Here is a 12,898-nt window from a genome sequence, read left to right on the forward strand (position 1 = left end):
CAGGTGGAGGAAAGGGACAATCAGGTTTCCTGTTCTGTGGAGATCCAATGGTCAGGCACATCAGACACACAGGAGGAGAAGGCTCAAGCAGACATTGGTGCACAGAGTCACCCTCATGCCCTCCAGCTGTAGAGGGCTTGAACACATCTCTGCATCTGGGTGACAGAGGGATCCCAAGAACTGAGCATGTGGGAAGCTGAAGAGAGTTCAACCAGGACTGAGTGGCACAAACCCCCACATTGTGCCTGGCCCAGAGGCCCTGTGCACCCCTGGCATAGAGTGCCTCAGAAGAGGCTTTTTCAAGGTCCCAGAAGTGCACCAGTGCATCTTTGCTGTAGCTGCCTTGAAGATGGAGGGAAATAAAATGTTGTCCCTCTTGCCTGATCCCTTGCAAGAGCCTTCTGAGATGAGGTTGATGAGGGATAAAGTTCAGGTGAGGGATAAAGTTCAGCAGGTGCCCATTGCTACCACAGTGCTGCACCAGCAGCAATATCACACAGCCAAGCCCCATCCATAAATTGATTGGTCAGTTGGAGAGCCAAGGGTGATCAGCAAAACTGGTCCAGCCTTCAGCAGCCTCTCTGGGAAAAGTAAATGCCTAATGGAGACAGGTTCCTCAATTCAACTGCCAACCCACCACCCTCATGCCTGTGTAAACATCTTGCAAACTCCCATGTCTACATGACTTTGGAAGATCTCCTAATATCCAACTTAAGCCTCCCCCTGGCACAACTTGAAGTCATTCCCTCTTGTTTTATCACTTGTCCCTCAGGAGAAGAGGCCAACACCCACCTCACTGCAACCTCCTTTCAGGAAGTTGTGGAAAGCAACGAGCTGTAGACTCAGCCTCTTCTTCGCCAGGCTGAACAACTCCAAGCCCCACAGGTGATCCACACCAGACTTGTCCAATCATTTCACTAGCCTCCTTGACCTTCTCTGGACATGCCCCAGCCTCTCAATTGCCTTTGTTGAGTGAGAGGCCCAAAACTGAACACAGTATTCGAGGTGTGGCTTCACCAGTGCCTAGTAAAGGAGCATGATCACTGGACTACCGAGCCCTAAATGAAGTGACACCACCTATGAGTGCAGCAGTACCAGACATGATGGAGCTACAGTATGAGCTGGAATCCAAAGAGGCCAAATGGTATGCTACCATAGACATTGCTAATGCATTTTTCTCTATTCCCATAGCAGAGGAATGCAGGCCTCAGTTTGCTTTCACCTGGAGAGGAATCCAGTACACTTTCAACAGGCTGCCAATGGGCTGGATCCACAGCTCAAGCATCTGTCATGCAGTGATCCATGATGCTCTGGAGAAAGGAGGTGCTCCAGAACACATCCAGTTCATCGATGATATCATCGTCTGGGGTAAAACTGCTGAGGAAGTCTTGGAGAAAGGTAACAAAATCATTGACATTCTTCTGGATGCAGGTTTTGCCATCAAACGAGACAAGGTGAAAGGACCTACCACAGAGATTCAATTTCTGGGAGTGCAGTGGCAGGATGGACGCCGACACATTCCAGTGGATGTGGTAAATAGAGTCTCTACCATGGCAAGTCCCACAAACAAGCAAGAGACCCTACGTTTCTTGGGGATAGTGGGATTTTGGAGACTACACATTCGTGGATACAGTCAGATTGTGAAACCTCTGTATGATGTGACTCGAAAGAGAAACCATTTCCACTGGGGACCTGAGCAACAAGCAGCCTTTGACCAGATAAAGCAAGAAGTAATTCAAGCAATGGGTCTGGGACCTGTCCGAGATGGTCCAGACATTAAGAACATTTTGTACACGGCTGCAAGTGACAATGGTCCAACCTGGTGCTTGTGGCAAAAAGCTCCAGGTGAGACACGTGGACGACCTCTTGGTTTCTGGAGTCGAGGTTACAGAGGTTCAGAGGCTAATTACACTCCAACAGAGAAAGAAATTTTAGCTGCCTATGAAGGAGTGAAAGCATCTTCTGAAGTGATTGGAACTGAATCACAACTTCTTCTAGCTCCCAGATTACCAGTTTTGAATTGGATGTTCAAAGGCAAAGGATCCGCACCACATCATGCCACAGACTCAACCTGGTCTAAGTGGATGGCTCTGATAACACAGAGAGCTCGAATGGGAAATCTTGAAAGACCTGGTCTAGTGGAGGTGATCTCAAGTTGGCCTGAAGGCATCAACTGTGCTAAACCTCCAGAGGAGAAAGTAACTCGTGCTGAGGAAGCTCCTCCTTACAATGACCTTTCTGATGATGAAAAGAAATACGCTTTGTTCACAGACGGTTCCTGTCGTCTTCTTGGAAACAAGCGAAGGTGGAAGTCTGCAGTGTGGAGTCCAACACGCCGAGTTGCAGAGGCGAAAGATGGAGAAGGAGAATCCAGTCAGTTCGCAGAGGTAAAAGCTGTCCAGCTAGCTCTTGACGTAGCTGAACGTGAGAGATGGCCAAAGCTTTATCTCTACACCGACTCATGGATGGTAGCCAATGCTCTATGGGGTTGGCTAAAGAACTGGAAGAAGAGTGGTTGGCAGAGAAAAGGAAAACCCATTTGGGCAGCCAACCTGTGGCAGGACATTGCTGATCGAATCGAGAGAATTCCAGTGAAAGTGAGACACATTGATGCTCACATTCCTAAGAGCAAAGCTACTGAGGAACAGCAACACAACCATCAGGCAGATCTAGCTGCAAGAGTTTCTCAAGTAGACATGGACTCTAATCTTGATCTCGACTGGAAACACCGAGGTGAGATATTCTTAGCTCGGTGGGCTCACGATTCGTCAGGACATCAAGGCAGAGATGCAACATACCAATGGGCTCGTGACAGATCCATAGACATTTCCATGGATGCTATCACACAAGTCATCCATGACTGTGACATTTGTGCTGCTATTAAGCAGGCAAAACGACTTAAGCCCTTGTGGTATGGTGACAGATGGTCCAAGTACAAGTATGGTGAAGCTTGGCAGATTGACTACATCACTCTACCACGTTCTCGTTCTGGTAAGCAGTACGTGCTTACTATGGTAGAGGCAAACACTGGATGGTTGGAAACTTATCCAGTTCCACATGCAACTGCACGCAACACCATTCTCGGTCTGGAGAGACAGATCCTGTGGAGACACGGAACTCCAGAGAGGATTGAGTCAGACAACGGAACTCATTTCAAGAACAACCTTGTAAAGAGCTGGGCAAAAGAGCACGGTATTGAGTGGATATTCCACATTCCCTACTATGCACCAGCTTCAGGGAAGATTGAACGCTACAACGGTTTGTTGAAGACCACTCTCAAAGCCATGGGAGGTGGATCTTTGAAAAACTGGGAAAAGCATTTAGCACAAGCAACCTGGCTGGTAAATAGTAGAGGTTCAGTGAACCGAGCTGGACCTGCACATTCAGATCTGCTACGGAAAGTGGAAGGTGATAGAGTTCCTGTTGTTAGAGAAAAGAATCTGTTAGGTAAAACTGTTTGGGTATTTTCACCCTCAGGAGAGGCTAAACCTGTCCGAGGGGTGGTTTCAGCTGAAGGTCCGGGTCACACTTATTGGGTAATGCAAGAGAATGGTGAAATTCAGTGTATTCCACAAAGAAATTTAACTTTAGCTGAAAGAGGTTAATTTCAAACTGCTGTACAGCTACATCGCGTCCAGAGGAAGAATCAACGAGGAATCTACGGTGCACGAACCCTGAGATCCCTGAGAGCCCTGAGTCAACTCAGAGACCCTGAGAATCCCTGTTTCCCTTTTCTTCGCTTCATCAGTGAAGGAATGAACTGTTTTCCATTTTTCTCATTTTCTGATTTTCTTGGACTTTTGAATCATCTACATCTGAGCGTAGCCGGAATGGACTATGAACTTTACTCACGAACTGTAAAAATCGTTTTGGATTGGATGGACAGTGTGAACAGCCAATGAAATTGTTTAGAAGGGGTGGACTGTGGCCGGTTGACGTTGCCCCCTTAAGAAAGGGAACATGGTGGACGGAAGTTGGTAAACGGAAGGAATAGTCTAAACTAATTTCATTGGACGAGTGGGAGGAAGCACCTTCTGAAGTGGGAGTGAAGTGGACATTTCCAGCACTTCTCAGTCAGTCTTGCTTCCGCCTTTCCACGGTGCGGCTGCTCTCTGTCCCTGTGCTGGGCTTTCTGCCAAGGCTCCGGCCTTGAGAAAAAAAACTGATAAGGCCTGTATTAACTCCTTTCCAATTAACACGAACTGCTTCTAACATTTTTTTTTCTCTCTTCTCTTTTCTCTTTCTATCCCACTCTGGGGAAAAGGGGGGGAGAGAGGGGAGAGCGGAGGTGGGGGACCCCTCTCTGCCGAGAGGGGTCACTCTCATTTCTGTGTTACTCTGTTGTATATCTTTGTATATATTGTAGATATTGTAAATTTGTAAATATCTCCCTGCAAACCCTACATTGCTTTGTAAATATAGCTCCACTGCTTTGCTAATTCAGCTTGCGAGTTTTTTTTCCTTTCCCTTCAATTTTTTTTTTTTTTTTTTTTCCTTTTACTTTACAAGGGGGAAGGGAGGAGGCTTCTCAGCCTTACCCTTCCAAACCCACCACAGAGACCCAAAACTGAACACAGTATTCGAGGTGTGGCTTCACCAGTGCCTAGTAAAGGAGCATGATCACTGCCCCACTTCTGATGGCCATACCATTGCTCTTAGCCTTCTTGTACTCTTGAGCACATGCTGGCTCATCTTCAGCTGCTGTCAAACAGCACCCCCAGGTTCCTTTTTGCCAGGCATTTTTCAGTCACTCTGCCTCTAGCCTCGAGCACTCAAGGATAGTTGTGAGCCACATGCAAGATCCAACACTTGAATCTCATAAAACTGACCACAGCCTAGCAGGTGCCTCAGCAGAGCCTTTCCACCCTCAAGCAGATCAGCATTGTCACCCAATTTAGTGTCATCTGCAAAATTACTGTGGGGCACTCAATCTCCTCGTCCGATCACTGATAAAGAACCAGCTCCAAAACTGAGTCCTGAGGTACACCACTATTTACTGCTCACCCACAGGATTTAACCAAACTCTCTGGGACCAGCCATCCAGACAGGTTCTTTTGCAACAAAGAGTTCATCTTTCCAACCCATCAGCTGCCGCTTTCTCAAAGAGGATGCTGTGGCAGATAGTGGCAAAGGCTTTACTAAACTACAGGCAAACACATCTACAGCCACCAGGCAGGTCACCTGGTCATAGAAGGAGATCAGGTTGGTCAGTCAGGAATGCCCTTCATGAATTGATGCTAGGCAGGCTTGATCTCCCAGTTGTCCTGCACATGCCATATGGGTTCACTGTGGTGGTCTGAGCCTTAATTGGGATTTAAGAGCTCAGGTGGGGGCAAGGCTGAGAATCCCTCCTCCACTCCCCCCTCCTCTTTCCCAAGGAAAAAAAGAGGAAAAAAACAGGAAGGAGGAAATTTACCAAGAAGTAATTTGGAGTCAGTTTGGAAGTAGAGAGGTAAAAAATTTTCTTTAAACAATATGTTTGTATATAACAATAACAGTAAGGGTTCACAAGGGTAAAGAACAAGGATGGTGGGGAAAAGTATGTATACAAAACCAGTCCTTAAAAGAGGCATGGATGTAGCAGAGAGGAGGACCAGGCCTGACCACGTGGCAGAGAAGCAGGAAGCCATCAGCACTCCTCTCATCCAGGCAAGGCAGGAGACAAAAGAGAGCTAATGGCTGCAGTGTCTTCCTTTTTATAGGCTTGCTGGACAGGAAGGGGGAGTGGAACAGACTAACTCAGTTTCCCAGGGGGAAAACCCCCTGCAGGGAGAGCAAAGCTCTCACAAGTCCGTCCCCCCCACTTTCAGGATGGACGTAACTCATCACATTCACACAAGATCAATGGCTTCATAATCCTCCCTGTTACTGAGATCAGGCTGACAGATCTATTGTTCCCCTCATCAGTCCTCCAGTCCTACTTGTAGATGGGTGTCATACTGACAAGCCTCCATACAGAGTTGTTTGTGAGAATTGTGAAAAATATAGTGGCCCCAATCCAGCCAGTGCCACCACAGTGGGCTGAAAGACAAATTGACAGAGCAGGCTGTGAGGAGGTGGCCACAGATGCAGGGTGGGACAGAATGACCCTGATCTGCAGAGCCAGTGGCTATTTATTGATGTTTGTTCATGGTTTAATTCACTTTCCCACAGCCTATCCCCCTGAAGCCCACTGTTTTATCTTCTTTTAACAGACAGTTGTCTGGGATCTTCCTTGTTAACCAGGACTGCTGATGGATGATGGAGATTGTCTTCTAAACTGCTGTATGTTCAGATAGATGGAGTCTTCTGCTGTCACACAGCACCTTTGGGGACCATAACTAGCTTGTGACAAGCCGAGATTAGTGTTGTGTGTTTGGGGACCTGTCAGAGTTCACAGCTTACCTTCACTCTATTTTGAGTGGGTTTCACAGGAACAGAGACCAATACAAACTTGGAAAAACCTCAGCATTACATGTAGATACAAGAGGGGACCCTGCCAAATGCTGCAGGGGGTACCTGTCCTGCTGCCAATGGCCAGGTTTGAGACTGTCTACTCTAACAGCCAAGCCCCACACACATTGGGAGTGAAAATAAGAGAAACATACAAAAAGCCCAGTGGTTGAGACAAGAATTGTGGCAATGGCAGCAATAAGTGGTGTGAGAAATCTGGCAGTATAAGCTTAGAGCCTGACATGGTGGTAGGCCATGCTCAGCATAAGTGCAGAAGTAGCTAGCAGTTTTGCAAAACAGTGCTGTGCCTGCAGCATGTAACTAAAGCAGGGCACTGGTAGCTATAAACACAGAAAGTTATCTGGGAATAACAGGACGCGCACCAGCATCAACAACCTTGCGTGTCATTAGTAGTTTGACCAATAATCTATAACAGTACAATGTGTGGTCACTCGTGGGGAACCAAAGAAGCAATGCCAGCGAAGCTCTCCGAGTCTATATAAGCTGTAGAAGTTCCCTTAATAAACGAACAATACAAGATCATGCTGGTCGTCCGTATTGACTCCATTCTCTGTCACCAACAGAGAATTTAATGGAATGTTTCACTGTCCAATCTTTTAGAGTATTTTGCAGAAAAGCAGAAGCAGCAACAGAAGCCAGGGAAAATATGACACCTGGTGAATAGCCCTCAAAGACTTTGAATGAGTCTAAAGAAGGAAATGTGGTCGCTCCAAGTGGATGTGCCCAGCACAGGGAGCAGCAGGTGCAGGCAAAGATGTCTTTCCCTTTTCCTGTGGAAGAGTCCCCACAGGGCATCTGTCCCCTGCATGGTAAAGGGAGACCAGGCTGGAGTGTCCCACCAGTCTGGTTCCCTGGGTCCACAGAGCAGCTTTGAAAGCAGCAAATTATGACCAAGGAAGAGAGAAAAAGTGTGAGTGTAAGATAGGAAAGGTGAACATTGGCCATGTCTTCAGGGAACCCAGAATATCACCTTTCAGCCTGCCCTTGCAGGACAAGCTTGAAGTGACCAGCTGCTCCTATAGCAATGGCCCAAAGTGCGATCCTCAGTCCAGCATCACATTCTGAGTGCCTCTCTGAGCATCTTTAGCAGGGGCAGCAGGCTCTGCAGCACCGCCAAGTTGGTGATGCAGGAGAGGTCAAAGCCCCCGGAGCTGATGGGCACTCCCTCAGAGCTGAGGATGCTGCCAATAGCAGCAGAGGTGGAGGAGCCCACAGCAGTGTTCTGAGGGAAGGAGGTGAGGATGGGTCCTGGCAGGGTCACTGTCACAGCAGGTGGATGGATAGCAACAGTGGAGTTCTGGCAGGGTCGCTATCACAGGGGAGGCCTCAATGACAGCAGTGGAGCTCTGGCACTGCCTGCAGCAGGGCTCATTGAATCTGTTGGCCAGTGAGGTTGGCCTACAGGGCCAGCAGGATATGCAAGGGTTGCAGCAGGACATGTCTTGAGGCTTAAGGTGTATCTGGCAGAGAGGACAGCAGAATCAGAGCACAAGCATAATTCAGGTGCAACCTCATTACGCTTTCACAAAGGACCCAAGGCATCAATTTCTAAGATGAAGGTTCTGCCAGGAGCAAACCATCTTCACTGCTTCATCCATCCAGAGCCTTACAAAGAGCAGCCTGACCCAAGAAACCTCTCTCCTAGTGCATAAACCAGAAGCCACCACAGCATGTTCCTTCCCTTCCCTAAGCAGAAATCATCCTTGCTTCCTTTTCTCATGAAAAGCTCTCTGAGCCCAAATAAAACAAGTGAGAGGTGCATTGAAGGGAGATCTCATTATGGAAGAGGAGCAAAAGGGGCTTCAGAATCACCTGGTTCCCGAAGGCTAGAGTGCAAAAGAAGTGGATGAGAGAGCAGAGGGCTGCCTTTCATAGCTGCCTTTCACTACTTCAGGACTAGAGGCACCTTGGCAGAGGTAACAATCTTTGCACAAGCTCATCTTGAATGCAAAGCATCACAGCTAAGGACATGGCTGTGCTTTCATTTCCTGCACTGCTGCCTTTTCATTTCCAGGTTTGTGCCAGGCCCATACCCCAGTGAACGCTTCTTCTGACAACTGGGAGGAAAGGCCCCAGGGCTTCCAGGTCAGGAATGCAAGGATGGACAGAATAGTCATGACAGGTTTCTCTGAAGTCAGCTCTGTCCTTTGAAGTTACAGGAAATGGAAAGACAATCTCCTGACATTAACACAATTTTGGAAGCACTTCCTCTGCAGAAAAAACAGTGTGTGCTGGTGTTTGGGCCAGGTGTTATTAATTGTTATTTTTATTGTGATGAACACCTGACAACCTCATGCCCTAACCTCCGTCAGCATTTTGCAGAGACCTGCTTATTCCAGCAGCAGTCATAGAATAGATGTCTCCTGGCTCAGGTTGGGCTGTTGTTTTTGTCCCTAAATCAGGGTTCTTCACCAAGGCTGACAGACACCAATCAACTCACTGAGTGGAGAGATTTGTCTTTATTTCTGTTCTGCAGGATCAGGTGCCAGGTGTCTAACCACAGCCAGCTCAGCTGCCCAGAGGCGCATTGGGCTTTGTACAGAAACAGTAACAAAGAATGAGCTGCCCCAAAGGGAATGATTGGTCACCTGAGCTTGTGCAAGAGAAGTTTCTTTGTGCCTGTGCTAATGACTGCACTAAGGTGACCCTCTACTGACATGTAAAATCTCCTCTCATAGGTGAGTTCTTCAGTATTATAATTAACAGAATTAATATAATCATATACATTATATTTAATAGATAATTTATGTAATCGTATAATTATAGATATTTGATTCATCAGAAGCTGTTTTGAAAAACCACCTATGTGAGCTGAGGGTTCTTGACACTGGTCCATAATTCAAGAGAAATTGCAGAGATCTGCTGAGGGGATGAGGGTGCCCTGGACAGAAGAGGAACCATGCTTGCAGTGCAAGGCAGTGCTTATCCTGTGGTTGCCTCAGGAAGGCAGCCAGGATGAGACAGGTGAGACGCAGGCTGAGTCTGATCCTGCTGTGTGTGTGGGAGAGACTCCAAAGGCCACAGGTCCCAACCAGAGCCCCACGAGAGCAGAGCTGCCAGAAATGACTCTGCCAGCGGCACAGCCACTGCCATGGGGAGGAGAAAAAGCTGCTGCTCAGCACACCTGCAGTGTCCCTGCTCTGCTCCTGCCTCCTCCAGTATCAAGTCTTGTTTCTGCAGCCAGATCTTTCTATCCAGATGTCACAGTGGATTTTTCATGGACTCCAGAGTAATAATTGAAGACAATTTATTAACACTTCTGAGATTTTATATATCCCCTTATATATACACCCGAAACTGGTTGATGTAACATATGGGCAAAGATACAAGAACCAGAGCTCAGTCAATTAAGTCATTTTAACAAGCACGCATTCTTTCAGTCATCTGAAAGGTCAGGGCAGTCACAGACAGCTGACTCCTTTAGAGAAACACCAAAAAGTTTCAACCCACAGCTTTGAACTTCCAAGCACAACACTTTTTTGTTACCTGCCTGATCTCTTAAAGGGGACTTAGATCTTGATAGTTCCAATCCCCACATTCAGATCCCTGTTGGCTCTGGATTCCCCATGGTAGGATGGGCCTCCTCTTGGACTGATGCGCCATTGCAGCCACCTGGAGCATCTGGCTGTGTCCCTTCTTGTAGCAGGAAAACCTGCATCCTGAGAGGGGAGCCAGGCTCCAACCATAACTGGACTCTAAAAGAGTGTTCTTCAATCTCTGCAATATTAACAACAGTTGCCATCATCATCTTCAACAGCAGCAGCTGCATTTCCCCTTTCTCAGAGCACTGTACACCCCCAGAGAGGAAAGGAGATGTAGATGGTTCCAAGATGCACTCAACCTCATCCAGACCAAGCTGTCCTGTCTCCAAAATCTTTGGGCAGTGCATCAGTCAGAGCTGGCTGCAGTTGTCCTCCCATGTCCCCAGGTTGGAGAGCAAGGGGCCAGAACACTCCCATCCCATGCTCCACACACAGAAGAAAAGCAAATGCAGAAAAATGAAGGCTTTTGCCTCTTAAATCACCCCTGGAGATCAGATACTCTAAGGCCCTATTCAGAACAGGTCTCATTAGATCAGGCTGGACAGCTCAGTGCCCAGCCCCTGGACACATTCCAAGGCTGGATCGTGCACAACATCTCAAAAATTAAACTCAAGCCTTCTAAGTCCTGAACAGAATTTTCCAGGTTCCAGAGTGCCTCCACTGCATCCCTGCCTACCACTGTGCCCTTTGGGAACATCCTGCTTCAGCCAGTTAAATCTGAGGGGCAGTATTCAATACCATGCTGACATAATGCCAGCATTGTAACAAAAGTGCTGGCTGGAGCAAAGCATCATGGGGCTTGGAGTTTAGACTGTAATCTGTGGCACTTCCTGCCTCCAGGGCTTTCTTCCAGTTTCTGGTTTGGGTTGTGGGTCTCTTCCGCTTTGCTGGCTGCAGGATTGGATGTTGCCCTTTTCATCTTGCTGGTTCATTTGCTGATTGTCTTTGCTGGCTTGCTTCTTTGCTTGCTCACATGAAGGTGTATGTTTTGGTGTTCCATTAACCTCTCCTTAGCCAAACCCTAATGGGGCGACGGAGATTGGGAACCAATACGGCTGACCAATGTGATCGAGTATTGTTCCTTTATTGTCCCAGTGTTACAGGCCGATGGTGCAGGCCTGAGGTGCAGGCCTATGGAGCAGGCCTGTAGTGCAAGTATAGCACGGTAAAGTGTAGAAGAAACAGGAGACAGGAAAGGCAGAAGAAGAAGTGCGTAGCAAGGCAACTGCTACGACTTATATAAACTCGGAGTGCCTTGTTGGCACAGCTCCATTGGTTCCCTATGAGTGACCACACATCGCACTATTGTAGATTATTGGTCCAACTACTAACAACACACAAGGTTTGTTGATGCAGGTGCATGTCCTGTTGTCCCAAGATAACTGTCCATGTTTATAGCTACCAGTGTCTTGTTTTAGTTACATGCTGCAGGCACAGCACTGCTCTGCTACACTGCTAGCTGATTCTGCATTTATGGCCTAACATGTCAGGCTCTAGGCCTGCACTGCCAGACCGCTCACACTGCTCGTCGCTGGCATTGCCACAAAACCCAGAGGAGTTTTGTGTTTCCTTTGCTCCCAGTCTGTGTGTGTGAGCCTTGCTTGTGTGAGCAGGCTGCTTTAACCAGGACAGTGAAGAACCTGCCTCCATCTTTTTCACATCCTCACAGCATGTGCACAACCACAAGGTCTCCCTTCAGCTTTCTTCTCCAAAGGCCCATTCCCATAGGCTCTCAGCATATCCTGCCTTCAGTCCTCTGTGACTACTCACAGCCCAGAGCAGTGATGTGGAATCTACCATAGGACAGGGAAGAAGGAAAGGAAGAGCAGCTTGGACTAAGGATCATAAATGATCCCATATAAAATTTGGAGAGAAGAAGGGATGATGGGACAGCAGGGCGTGATCAGATCTGATTCCTAGGCTCCCAGACATCACAAGCAAGGTTTCTGCAGCCCTTGCACCATACCCCTGTCTTTCTGATAAAGTGCTGCCTAATCAGTGGTGGAGTCTGGTAATAAGTAAGTGAGAACAGACTGGAGAGAAATAAACAGGACAGATATATCGATGTCACCATGATGCAGGTCTCACAAGTGTAGGGTGACACCCATGTGCTCCTGCCTGCCTGCATGGAACTGTGCAACAATCTGTGTGCTCACAGAAAGCCAGGAAAACATCAGCAGTGGTGGCCTCTGCTGAGGAGCTGCTGGGGACCACTCTGGTGGAACAGGATTCATACAGTCACAGGCAAAACCAGGCCCCAGACCTGCTCCTGTCATTCCCTGTGACAAGTGCCATTCCTCAGGGATGGCTAGTGATTCTGGTGCTGTTTAACATCTTTGTTGCATCAGTGCACCCTCAACAAGTTTGTGGATTACAAATGCTGTGTGGTCTGGCTGACATGCTAAAGGGATGAGATGGGACCCAAGGGACCTGGACAAGCTTCAGAGCTGAGCTGACATAAACGTCATGAATTTCAAGGTCCTACATCTGGGCTGGGGCAATATAAGCACAAATAAAGGCTGGGAAGGGAATGGCTGGAGAGCAGTCTGAAGAAGAAGGACTTGGGGTTGTCAGTAGGTAGAAAACTCAACATGAGCTAGCAATGTGCACTGGCAGCCCAAAAAGCCAACCATGTCCTAGGATTCATCAAAAGATATGTGGCCAGAAGGTCAAGGGATGTCATTTTGCCCCTCTACTCTGCTCTGGTGAGACTTCACTTGGAATACTGCATCCAGGTTTAGAGCCCCCAGCACAAGCACATGGATCTGTTGCAGAAGGTCCAGAAGAAGCCATGGAGATGACCAGTGGGCTTGAGCACCTCTCCTGTGAGAATAAGCTGAGAGAGTTTGGTCTGTTCAGCCTGGAGAAGGCTCTGGGAAAACCTTAGATCACCCTTCCAACAC

General features: G+C 47.9%; 1 protein-coding gene across 1 annotated transcript in view; it reads right to left on the bottom strand.

Annotated features, from left to right (window-relative positions):
• The window catches only part of LOC137456212 (feather keratin Cos1-2-like), a 30,479-nt gene that overhangs the window by 8,663 nt on the left and 8,918 nt on the right, over positions 1-12,898 (bottom strand). The window lies entirely within an intron of this gene.

Source organism: Melanerpes formicivorus, unplaced genomic scaffold (assembly GCF_026170545.1).
Source record: "Melanerpes formicivorus ecotype bairdi unplaced genomic scaffold, bMelFor1.0.p_v2 SCAF_119, whole genome shotgun sequence".
Taxonomy (NCBI): Eukaryota; Metazoa; Chordata; class Aves; order Piciformes; family Picidae; genus Melanerpes; species Melanerpes formicivorus.